Source organism: Conger conger, chromosome 7, assembly GCF_963514075.1.
Source record: "Conger conger chromosome 7, fConCon1.1, whole genome shotgun sequence".
NCBI classification, from domain to species: domain Eukaryota; kingdom Metazoa; phylum Chordata; class Actinopteri; order Anguilliformes; family Congridae; genus Conger; species Conger conger.
In genome coordinates this window covers 10,289,940-10,302,395 of record NC_083766.1, presented here as the reverse complement: position 1 = coordinate 10,302,395, position 12,456 = coordinate 10,289,940, and positions in this window count along the sequence as shown.

Below are 12,456 nucleotides of genomic sequence, written 5' to 3'. Positions count from 1 at the left end.
CTTACTCCTTTGCGTTGATGCTTCAGAGCTCCGTTAACCAATATGCTCTTTTACATTACATTACATTACATTACATTACATTATTGGCATTTGGCAGACGCTCTTATCCAGAGCGACGTACAGTTGATTAGACTAAGCAGGAGACAATCCTCCCCTGGAGCAATGCAGGGTTAAGGGCCTTGCTCAAGGGCCCAACGGCTGTGCGGATCTTATTGTGGCTACACCGGGATTAGAACCACTGACCTTGCGTGTCCCAGTCATTTACCCTAACCACTACGCTACGGGCCGCCCTTTTACATACTGTGGAGACAGACTGCTGCTGTCACAGCCCTGGGTCTGTCCTTACTTAAGCGAATTCCCTTTTTATCCTCATGCAGATAGGCACATCAGTTTCCCCTGGTGCTTTCCGAACCCTCCTGTGTCAGGATGGCATGCGGAGCGCACCGTTATCTCCCTGCGATGAGGTCACGAATCCGTATTAATCCCATGTTTTATTTATATTGCTAATGGGTGACTGAATCACCACGTTGAAAAAAAAAAAAAAGAGAACTCCTTTATTTTGAGCCGGCTCTATCTTTTACAGACTCGTGGACCATTATTTATGCCGTTGTCGGAGTGATATCCCCTGAGTACGCAAGGCATTCGGGGGTTAATGTGAAATCCTCCTCATTTCTCTCATACATGAAGATTTATTCCTGAGGCTTAAGTCGTAGCACATGGTGTCTCCCACGAAAAACTACGGCAGCCAGGGGTATGAGTATTCAAGCTGTGACATCCTGTGGGTGCCTCTGCGGAGAGCGCGCTGAGGTCACACCGACTGCGTTACTTGGCCCTGCGCTCCTTGCCAACGCGCTCGCAAATCTGATCCCGGGTCTCACTGCCGCAGTGTGTTATTTTCCGCCCTAAAATCTTGTCGCCCGTCGGGCAGGAGGCAACGCTAATAGACCGGCCCCATCTCGCAGCTGTATTGTTACCACTGTCATTGTGACACCTGCCATTGTAATCGAGAACAACCAAAAATTGACACGGTAATGTGTTAGGCTCTCAATTATGTTTTTTAAAATAGAAGCGCGGCTATTGACAGGGGGTTTTTACGCCCGGTATCAAATATCTCAAAATCTATTCTTGGGATTTTTGGTTGGATAGATTGCTATGACGGGGCCTTTACATTGTTGTTAAGCCTCCCAGTTTCCATAGCTTTGAGGCAACTGGGGTTCCGATTATCCGTAGAATATTACAATGCGCCTGAATTTTCACACAGATATAAGCACGGTCCACCCCTGGGAAAAAAACATATGGAGCCTCCTTTGATTGATGGAGGGATCACTGAAATTAGCTTGAAGCACTTGAGTGATCCTTCCCTGTTTCACCTGCCCTGTGAATACAAAGCAATAGGTCATTAACCCACATTACTTCTGCCACTGAAAAACACTGTAATATTTTTCATATCTATCCCAGATTGTCAAGCTCTCATAGGACTGTGCAATTAGGACATGTAATTTATATGTTTTATTTACAAAACCCTCTCTATGGCTCTCTTCAATTATTTGCATACACAATATAACTGATGTGCTACATTCAGTTGGAAATTCAATATTCCGTTGGTATACAGATGAAATGTAATATACATATAATATATTTCCCAAAGTGGGTTAGTGGTGGAATACTTGGTTTCAAAAGAAGGGAAGGGAATTGTTATTATACTTTATGGTCACAAATCAGATTAGTGATCCTTTGGGGCCTCTAAAGCACTGAAATATCACCCTTAAGGGAGAAGTAGCGGATGTGACTCAACATCAGTATATGGCAGAAACTGTCTCTGGAATCAATTGTTGTTAGTTAATATTCCTACCGACTAAAAAAGCTGTAGCTATATACTATAGCTGTTTTATATTTTCTGCAATAGCAATAATGGCATTGTTCCTTGGTCATTTTTTAGTTTAAAGGACATTTGAGTTAATTTAATCAAAGCCTGTAGACGCTGAGCTAGGCGTAAAGCTATTTTTGCTGAAGGAAGACGTTTTACCTCTTAGCATGAGTCATATTGAAGTCTCAAAATTGAAGTCTCCACAAATGGAAAAAGAATTCATGCAGAAATATCAGATAGACAGCACTGTCAGAAATTGATGAGGATCCTCAGAGTGGTGTGTAACAGCACAGGTGGAAACAGATTCTGAATCAGTGTATTAGAGGTGGTGACTGCATTCATTAATTCATTAATTCATTCATTCCTCATTCACTTATTCATTCACTCTCCACAAGGATGCATGGACATGGTTGCACCTCACAAACAAACATTAGTATGTGGCATGAAGATAGATTTTTGTATTCAAAAAATGGCCACTGCAAACACAGTAAGATACAACATCTAAATCTCACTAGCTTGCAGGTTGCAGGGTAATTGCAGGTTGAAGCCTTTCAGAGCGATAGGAAGCCAACTCATCACGGCTGTGTCCCAAGCATGACCCCTGTGGGCCTCCTTAGTGGAAGGGCATTTATCTCATTTTGCTCAATACTATTATTGCAAAGACACACCCAGCTCAGCAGTTCCCTCTGGAATCCTGAAAGCACGTCCTAGCACGTCCAATAATTAACACTGGCGGACACTGAATGCCTAAAATTAAACAAAATATCACTTGTTTTAGTCAGTTGTGTAAATAGCAATATAATTTATGCCACACAAACTGATATATAGAGGTACATTTTTGGTGCCAGGTGCAAGCAAGAGCAGAGGTCTTGATCAGCAGGATGCTTTTAAGAGAAGTTGTGTGTAGGACACGAGTGGAGTAATGGTATTGCTCCTGACCTGAACAAAAGCCCATAAAGATGCATGACAGAATGTAAAAATACACAAGATAAGATGATAAGATGATAAGATGATAAGAAGCATTCGCTCTTTCTCGGAACTGCGAGTGACCCCAGCCGATTTAAACAGCGAAACGTAGAGTGTTATTTTCGTCGTATGGTTAGAAACTTGCATCTGTATAAAATGTGAGACACTGTGCGTTTACATCCAGCACCTCCAGTCTGCTGTTGGCTGAGTCTAATATTAAATCAAGCTGTTCGGTATTGGCACACTGGAATGCTAACTGTGCCACAAGTCAACAGGCAGGCCATAAAACCTGCCCAGCTCTCCCTCTGGATTAATTTATACATCCCACCTCCCTAGAATAACACTGCACCTCTGATCTAGACCTCTCTCCTAGGGGTAGCCAGGATTCAGAAGGATTTGCACTTTTTTTTTTTTTTTTTTGCACAAATACAGTATGTCTGGCAACCAATGGCTGAAACTTCATATTCATCCTTGATGAACCACATTCTCAGGTAAATTTAAACCAAGCCTAATCTTGTCCAGGGATCCATTCTGTAGTCCCTTTCAGTATCAACTACCTGCAGATGTTCTAGAAACTAGAAAAGAATGTGTTATTTCAATGGGTTAAAAAAGTGAACAGGTTTCTTTTTGGCATTTTAAAACCGTTTCATTGAGAACCACTCCAGTAATCCAATCCAGTGAGTAATTTATTGAGTCTATATTCCTTTCAGATGAGATGTTAGCATTGTAAATTCCTCTTCGCTCCATTTTAGAGTGTTTGGGTTTAGAGGGTTTGGTTTTATTATTCCTGGAAAATGTTAACCATTCTCAATTTTTAATATTATGTTCTCCTTATTGCAGTTCAAGCGCAGTGGTATATATTTATTTGTGTAGATATAAGAATAATGAAAAGTAAAATGAAGGAAAATAAATTTTTCTATTACATTTTCTTTGTCGCAGCTTGCTGACTAGTCTCCCACAATGCATTCCTTTATCTCTAGTTTGTAACAATGGACCTGATTTGCAGATAAGGTAGTCCAGGAATGGAAATAAGGGATCACCCTCCGTCTCCTGTAAAATCTACAGTAAGGCCAAAATAGAAAAACCTTTCACATCACTATCTCTTTGCTGGCGTAATGACGTAATGAGTAATGATGATGTTTCTTATTTAAATCAAGAACTTGCAAACACAGAAAAGTTGTATGGTGTACCTAATGAATTTTCACACGCACACGCACACACACACACACACATGCACAGACGCAAACACACACTTAACTTGCCCTTTAAGAACTCTTGTGCTGTGGCTTATGGCAAGGAGTTGTGTGTAAATGCCTGTGGCATTTGTAAAGAATAAAGTTGGCAAGATTCTCAGTAGTGCGCACATTCACACTGCTGTTGATCGCTGCGTTATAGCAGCGACGGCGCCTAGCGATCGCAAAGGAAGGGGACGTCATAACGAATCTGTCTATGCGGCCAGGGTACTTAGCATAGGAGGAGCACTCTGACATTGCACAACAAAGTACATTAAGTAACGTCTGTCATGTCTACAGCAATCTGTTTTAATTTAGACCACGTATCCATATCTGTGGGGTTCACCAGAAAGTAGGAAGCTTGGGAATTGTTTTGGGGCTGTGGAGCAGATGGTGATTTTAATCAAAGGCAGGCAATCACAAACGGAGATCTTTTGATCGCAGTACCTGACTGGATCATCTTTAATCCCGGTACTTTGTGAAAATGAGGCTAGGAAATCCCCAGTGAACACTCCCTAGGACAGCGCTGCATAACCCTATGTGTACACACTACTCAGGTTAACAGGAATGGAGCCGGTCCATCATAGCTACAAAGCAACACTTGACATTGGCCTTGCAGCTGCAGGGTCTGACCCTCCATAAAAGACCCCCTGAGATGCTGACTAGCAATTCAGACTAGATTCATATCCTGGCGAATATCTCCAAGGATCCCCGGGGCCCAAAGTCAGGAATTCCACCTGCAGTACACATACAAATTCAGGTGTGCAAGAAAGAGCCACGGCTACAACTTTCGAATGGTTCTTGCAGCCGGTCACAAATTGTGCAGGCTGTCCTGGAAGAATGCCTGACTAGAATTACGCAAGGTGATCTAAGGAAACCCCGAAGGGCAGCGGGAGCGGAAGCCCAGTCCACCTCAGGGTGTCCCATGGCGGACTCTCCTGTGATTCTACACCTGTGAACGCGCAGCAGGTAATCCCCGAAACGTGTCCCTTTTTTCCGTTGGGTTTCTGAGCGCCCCGGGCTGTCCCAGGGTGCGGCCTTCTCCCCCCGCGCCGAGGTGACATCGACGTTGCCGAATCTCTTGTGCCAGAAGTTAATAGCTAGCGAAATGAGCTCACTGGCTATTGTCCTGTGTGCTGAGAAGAGAGCTTGATGCTATCACAAAAGAGTGCCTGAGAGAGAGGGGGAGGGGAAGAGAGAGAAAACATCTTCAATTGATTCAGTGAATCTGATGTTTTTTTTGTCATTATCAATGATTCATTATACTGTGAGGAAAACATCACAGTGCAGTAGACCTTTAATCTGGACCTTTTCTTGCTATCCCAGACACTCTGACCCTGCTGACCCCGTACAGAGCAATGGAACAATTTTACCATGAGCAGCAGAGCGATGAGCTGTCAAGATGGAGGAAAGAAGGAAGTGTATTCGGATAGTAATCACAGTGAGTTCCCTGAATGGAATGGCCTCTCCACTTGAATAATCTTTTCCTGGCACCTCTTTCCGTTGCTCTACCCAATAAAGGTACAGTTACTGTACATTGAAACTACTTCTTCTGAAAAATAACTTCCTTCTCACTGATACTATATACATCATATAATCCTGAACATTTCTAAGGTTTGAGGAGAAAATGGAATGAACCCACCCAGAATAAATATTTCAACAAATTTTATTGCGCAATAGTCTGGCGTACTGTTATTTATCATATCCAAATGTCACTATACTTTTAAATAGTCATGCAGGCTTAATTATGATGTGGAACGTAAATGCAGATCTCCTCAATGAAAGACAGGCGGCACGGAAATAGCGGACATTTGAGCCTGCCTGACTGCTCATATATCACAGAGCACAAACCGTGCTAGCTTTGATTTTAATGTAAAACAAATTGACTGTGTGAAGGTCAGAGGTAGCAGTGCACACGGTGTTGTACAGCTGAAGAAAGTGTGGATATTTAAGGAGCGGTGTGAAAAACTGCACTGGAAGTTTTTCACACTGCACTGCTGTATGTGTTGCACTTGCGGTTCGCTACACTGGCAGAGCCAACTGCAAGCAAGTGCTCATAATCATATTCACAAGACAGTAGAAAATCCACTCTATGATATCAGGTTCTGGAGAATCACAGGTTTGTTATTTCTGGAGCCATCCGGACAGGCAAGCCAACATCTTTCCACAGAACTTGCCAAACTAAAAAAAAAATCGAACTAAAATTGTCCTTTCATTTTTCATTTCCATACAGGTTGTGTTGTGTCCAGTTCACGCCTAACCGTAGCATGCCAAATGTTTTTGTTCACTCAAAGAGGGAACTCGCCATGCCTTGTGAATTCTGAAGCCTATGTCCCAATTACGTATGCAGCATTTCATATGCTTTTTGAATAGCAACAAGGCTCCTCTCTGTAGTGTACATATGGAGGTTTCCGGAACAGAGTTTACACAGAGTTTACATGCCGTGGCCAATTATCAATAACACTGAGCTCACATGCTGTGGCCCATTGCCTCCCAGTGGCCACAAGTAGTCAAGTCTGACCAGCTGGAAGCTGTCTTATAAAACATCAATGAACAGATTTAAAGTCATTAATGTGGTATTATGCGAGCGGAAAAAAATTGCACTTCATGCTTGAATATAAAAGCCCAGAAAACAAATAATTCCTTCATTTGTCCAGTACAGCTTTACAACTGAGATGCACATTTATGCGTGACATATTATTGTTCCTGTTGATTAAAATATGGAAAAACAGGCAGATATTTTCTCCTATTTGCAATGATAAAGAGTTAGCAGGCTGTCCTGACCACCAGTCAATTTCAATGCCCCAATGGCATTGGAAGCACAGATGGTCATTTTGGTTTCATATCAGATCTGTGACTAAGGCAGCATTATACTGCATCTCAACACCCTCCAAACAAGGAAGTTTAAACAGCTTTAAAACTGAATCCCCGCATGAAATCTCTCCTTGTGTCAGCAAACTCCAGTAAGTTCACACGGCTTACCTCAGACTCAAGGTAAACAATGTAAATGATGTGAAATAACACAGAGCCAGAAATTCTACGCTACTGACAAATCTGAAAAAAGGAAATGTCAAGGAGCCCTAAAAATGTTTTGCTGCGGTAAGTGCGGTAATCTAATTGTCATGGCCCATTATTTGAAGCCGGGACAATCATGCGTTTCCTCTCTGGCGATTTGAATAATGCCTTTTCTCAGAATCCCCTCGGTCTGTTTTGACCGGCACACTGGCACTGGTTTCATTTTTTTCCTCTGTTTGACCATTTCAGTTTTGCTTTAACTGGCCTGTTTTAATTAAGGCAGTTTTTGAAGCACATGTGCTATATTGCAGGAAAGGTGTTGTACAAATAAAGTAAAAAATAAAGAATAATATTTATGTATTTATGTAATATTATTATGAATAATTATGATTATTATTGTTACTATGATTATTATTGTTGTGATTATACTATTATTATTATTATTATTCTATTTTTTTTTTTTTTTTTTTTTTTTTTTTTTATTATTATTATTACTAAATTGAGCAGTTAACTATATTATTATATGGTAACAGTACAGCTTAATCTTTGGATGAGAAGAAAACAAAGAGTGAAAAATAATAACCTAACAGAAAGCTTTGGGGGAAAAACAACATGTGCATCTCATGATAACCATTAGTTACAGAGAAGACAGGGGATGGGCACATCGCTAAAGCCCTAAATTGTTGAGATTTTATTGCAGGATAAAACCTCAAACTGGCACATTCCTTTCTCTATCCTTATTCCAGTTTTGAAAGGAGAGCAAGGCAGTCTTTCATAATTTAAGCTCAGGCAGGTAGAACACAGAGGGACCACAGGGAAGGGACCACATCTGAGAAAGTGCCAAGTTTATGTGCCTTAGAAAAATAGAACTATATATGAGACTGTTACCAATAGTTAATATGATGCACCATCATGTCACAAATATAACCACTTTGGCCTGTTTCTCAGGTCTATAATTATCACCTGCTTATTCTCTTTTACATGACATGTGAGAGAGAAGCTTTAAATATGTATTTCATTTTCGGAAGAAGGCATGGATAAAGCCCTGCAGGTGATTATGAATCCGTTTGATGTTCTGAGTGCTGTCTGAATCGAGGAATACAGGAGTATGAAATTGTGGTTTGACTGACTAATCAGCTGTGTTGCAGATGTATGTAACTAGGAATCTTGACTATGAATAGAAAGGAAATAAACCAGACCAAAAATTGTAATGGCTTAGATGATATGATAATGCTTTCCTCAATGATTCTGTTTCAGTTACTAAGGAATACTTCGAGCTGGAATTATTGTACTCTCACACAGAAACAAATTTCTCTGAGATACAATCAGCACAATTATGTTGGTGAAATAACAGAGCCTGGAGGAGGCTCTGGGAATGTATTGCAATGTCGGTTATATCAGATTAAAATGAGTCTTGGTATCAAGCCTTCGCCTACACACATCCAGACTGAAACTCCAGCACCGAAAGGGTAAACCAAACAGTGTGACTCACCCATGGCCCTGGGTCCAATCAGAGGGACTTCCATGGTGGCATAAAAACCAGTGTAATGTCTCGCTCTGGTTCTGAAACTTTGACAATGAAAGCGCTTTGGCCTATTCCAACCCCTATTAAGCACGTTATGCTGACCTGCATCTCACTAGATCCCACTCAGAGAGGTATTCCCTCAGAATACAAGATTTATACATAGCATCAGAGCTTCTAAAATCCCCATTACCTGCCACTCCCCTGCTAGGATACAACTAGCTCTGATACGGATTGCTATAGTAGCATAATACAAAATGGTTATTATATAGTAGCAAAAAGAAAAAAACTTTATTTGACTTTATTTGTCTTAAGATAAATTATATAGTAATACAATGAATCACAGCAAACACCTTATTTGGTGACCTTTTCCACACATTTTTGTTTACCTGACTGTACTGAGTTAAAAATGCACAACACAGTTGAGGCAAAATAGGCAAAAAGACAGCAGCCATGATTGGAATTAAATAGACCAAGGCTGCCAACCCCATTCCGAGATCTGCTAATTTGGCACACCTGGTTCTGCTAATTAGCAGCTCATTGAGATCTCTAGCTGATGAATGAGGTGAGCTTTGTTAAGGCTGCAGTAAAAACTTACATAGGACTGTAGATCTGCAGGAACAGCATAGGGCAGGCCTGAAATAAGCGAATGCGTAACTACTGTATGGTTTAGACATACTAGTTTCTGGAAGTGGAGTTTATTCTCTGCGGTTTAAACAATTCTTTTATCGTTCAAGCAAAGAACCAATCCCAGAAAATTATGAAAATCTAAATATTATGTCTCCAAACCAGAATATACAATTTGCCTCGAATATTAAATACAGAATTAAATTACTCATAACACAGTTTATATGAGTCCAATTGGGACAATATGTGCCCTCAAAGTTAAAAGTACTCTGTTACAATTGATTTTACTGTGAACATTTTCTGTGTGATTTCAGTGATAAATCACCACTGGGGTGTACTGAGCTGGACCGTTGTAAAGCTGGGCCAAGTCTGGAACATTTTAAAGGCAGTATGGAGCTCTATCAGACAGTTGAAAAGTTCCTGGACCAGAACCTACACTGGTTGAGGGGCCCTCCTGCCGTTTCCCCATTTAGGATTTCCTGTGCTAATCCTCACAGTTTGGGCCTGCTCAGCTTCTCAATCAGTACCATTGTTGGCGGTAGTTTTGGATGGTCACCCATCCTGCTAGTCACAACAGTCCAGAGATCTTCTGACATAGACTAAACAGGGAGAGGGAGAACAGAGAGTGAGAAAGGGAGAGTGAGAACAGATAGAGGGAACAGAGAGTGAGAAAACAGAGGGAGAACAGATAGAGGGAACAGAGAGTGAGAAAACAGAGGGAGAACAGATAGAGGGAACAGAGTGAGAAAAGACAGTGGGAGAACAGATAGAGGGGACAGAGAGAGGGAACAAGAGGAAGAGGCCGAAAGAGGACAGACACTGAAGAACAAGAGAGAGGGAGAGTAATCCCGCACTCCGAAGAATGTCTGTCTTCCACTGGCTTCCAAAACCCCCCAAATAAACCTACAGAGAAAAAGCAGCATAATGAGTGTATAACTACAGTATAATAACAGCACAGCCACCTGTAGCAGGCACCTGGGCAACTTCAGCTATCGTGCCACAGTATCCCCTGATTTATGTCCTGCCTCGAGGTTTAAGAAGTCGTCATTTGCAAGAAAGCTTACACCCGCCCGGTGTCATGGGTGTAAATAAGTGGCTAATTGCAAGGTAACCAAAAACCAGCACCTCGAGGAGCGGAATTGCCCATCCCTAAGCTAAATGATCACACAAAAAGAATGTGATCTCACCAGTGGACCGTATTGCAAGAATGTTGTGACATTGTTACCTATTGTTTGACGCAAGGTACTTCTGGAAGAATATTTCTGTGTCCGGAACACATTTTTTTTCCTACGTGTGGTGTCAATTCCATTGTTCCCATCATGGGAATGCGCTCATGAACCCTAACAGCTAATACGAATGAACCCTGAACCATTATGCCTTTGATTTACATTGCATAGGGTCAGCCAGCCAACAGTTTGGGTTGCTACAGTGAGATTCTCTGTTGAGTTTATTCCAGTCCATTCCAATGTCGATATTGATATTGATCCAATGAAATCATCCATCCATCCATCCATTGTCACCCGTTTATCCGGAGTCGGGTCGCGGTGGCAGTAGGCTAAGCTGGGTATTCCAGGCGCCCCTCTCCCCAGCAACGCAGTCCAGCTCCTCCTGGGGGATCCCGAGGCATTCCCAGGCCAGGAGAGATATATAATCTTATATATAATCTCTCCAGTGGGTTCTGGGTCTACCTTGGGGTCTCCGCCCAGTTGGACGAGCCCGGGAGGCATCCTGATCAGATGCCCGAACCACCTCAATTGGCTCCTTTCGACGCGAAGGAGCAGCGGCTCCACTCCGAGCTCCCTCCGGATGTCCGAGCTCCTCACCCTATCTCTAAGGCTGAGCCCAGCCACCCTACGGAGGAAGCTCATTTCGGCCGCTTGTATACGCGATCTCGTTCTTTCGGTCACTACCCAAAGCTCGTGACCATAGGCGAGGGTTGGGACGTAGATCGACCGGTAAATCGAGAGCTTCGCCTTCCAGCTCAGCTCCCTCTTCACCACGACGGTCCGGTGCAACGCCCGCATTACTGCTAAAAAGTAAAAAGCAGAGATGCAATTCTGACTGTGCCCGGCCAGGCCCCATGGGATAAGGCCCGGCCACCAGACGCTCGCCGACGAGATCCCCCCCCGGGTCTGGCTCCAGAAGGGGGACCCTACTGGGGGCTAACGCTAGTGCCCCTGACAACATAGCTCCCAGGATCACCGGGACACACAAACCCCTCCACCACGTTAAGGTGGCGATTCCTTGGAGAGGGCAATGAAATCAGTTCTACATAAATTCAGTTGTAGAGGAATGCAATGTGACTGAGTGAAAATGAGGCATGATGTAAACTCTGACCAAACCCTATTTTTCATCATAAATTCAAAAGATTTGCAGACTGGATGCAATTCAAACACACTGCAATGCCAGTATGAGTTCTGACTGTATTGTTAGACTCTAGGAAAAAAACTGTCAAGATGACCAAAGTGCGGTTCGGACTGCAGCAAGCGCCAGCTAAGTATGGGATAGTTCAATTACTAATGACGATGGCCGGCATCCATTCACACAGTGTATGCATTACTGTTTTCATACATCACATTCAAAGTAGTTTTTAACAATGTGTTTCTCACTCATCGTGTGACTCTGAAGTCCATTTCCAGTGTGGGTTTTGTGGCTAATGCAAGCTAATCAGAAGGTTAAGCTGAATTCAAACCCTCTGTTTCTCCTAAGAACTGCTTAACATAACATTGGGGCGACATTGGCTCATGCAGTAAGAGCAGTTGTCCGGCAGTTGGAGAGTTGCCAATTCGATCCCCCACCCGTGCCGTGTTGCTTTGGATAAAGGCGCTACATAAATGGCAACAATTTAACACAAAGCCTGAGCAGAAGTGTTGTCAGTTTCTGCTGCTCACTTCACTAACCTCATCTCATACAACTACTAAGCTTTATTCCCCTGCCTCGACTTCCCACTGGTTAAATCACCCAACAGACCTAGCTCTTCCTCCCATTTATGACAAGCCAAGCGGTGTCAGTCAATTTGCGGACTATTACTGTTCTCATTTCCAAATTCCTTGCTGCAATGGACCTTGTTGTCGCACGGCATAATCTTGACAGTCAAATTGTCATCAAAACAATCTTCTTGCCAAAGACCACATTATCGTGCTTTAAGCCTTTGTTTATATTCAAGAAAAAAAGTTGAGAAGTTTTCAGTAATATTGTGAAACAATGCACAATCCATTTTAAATTTG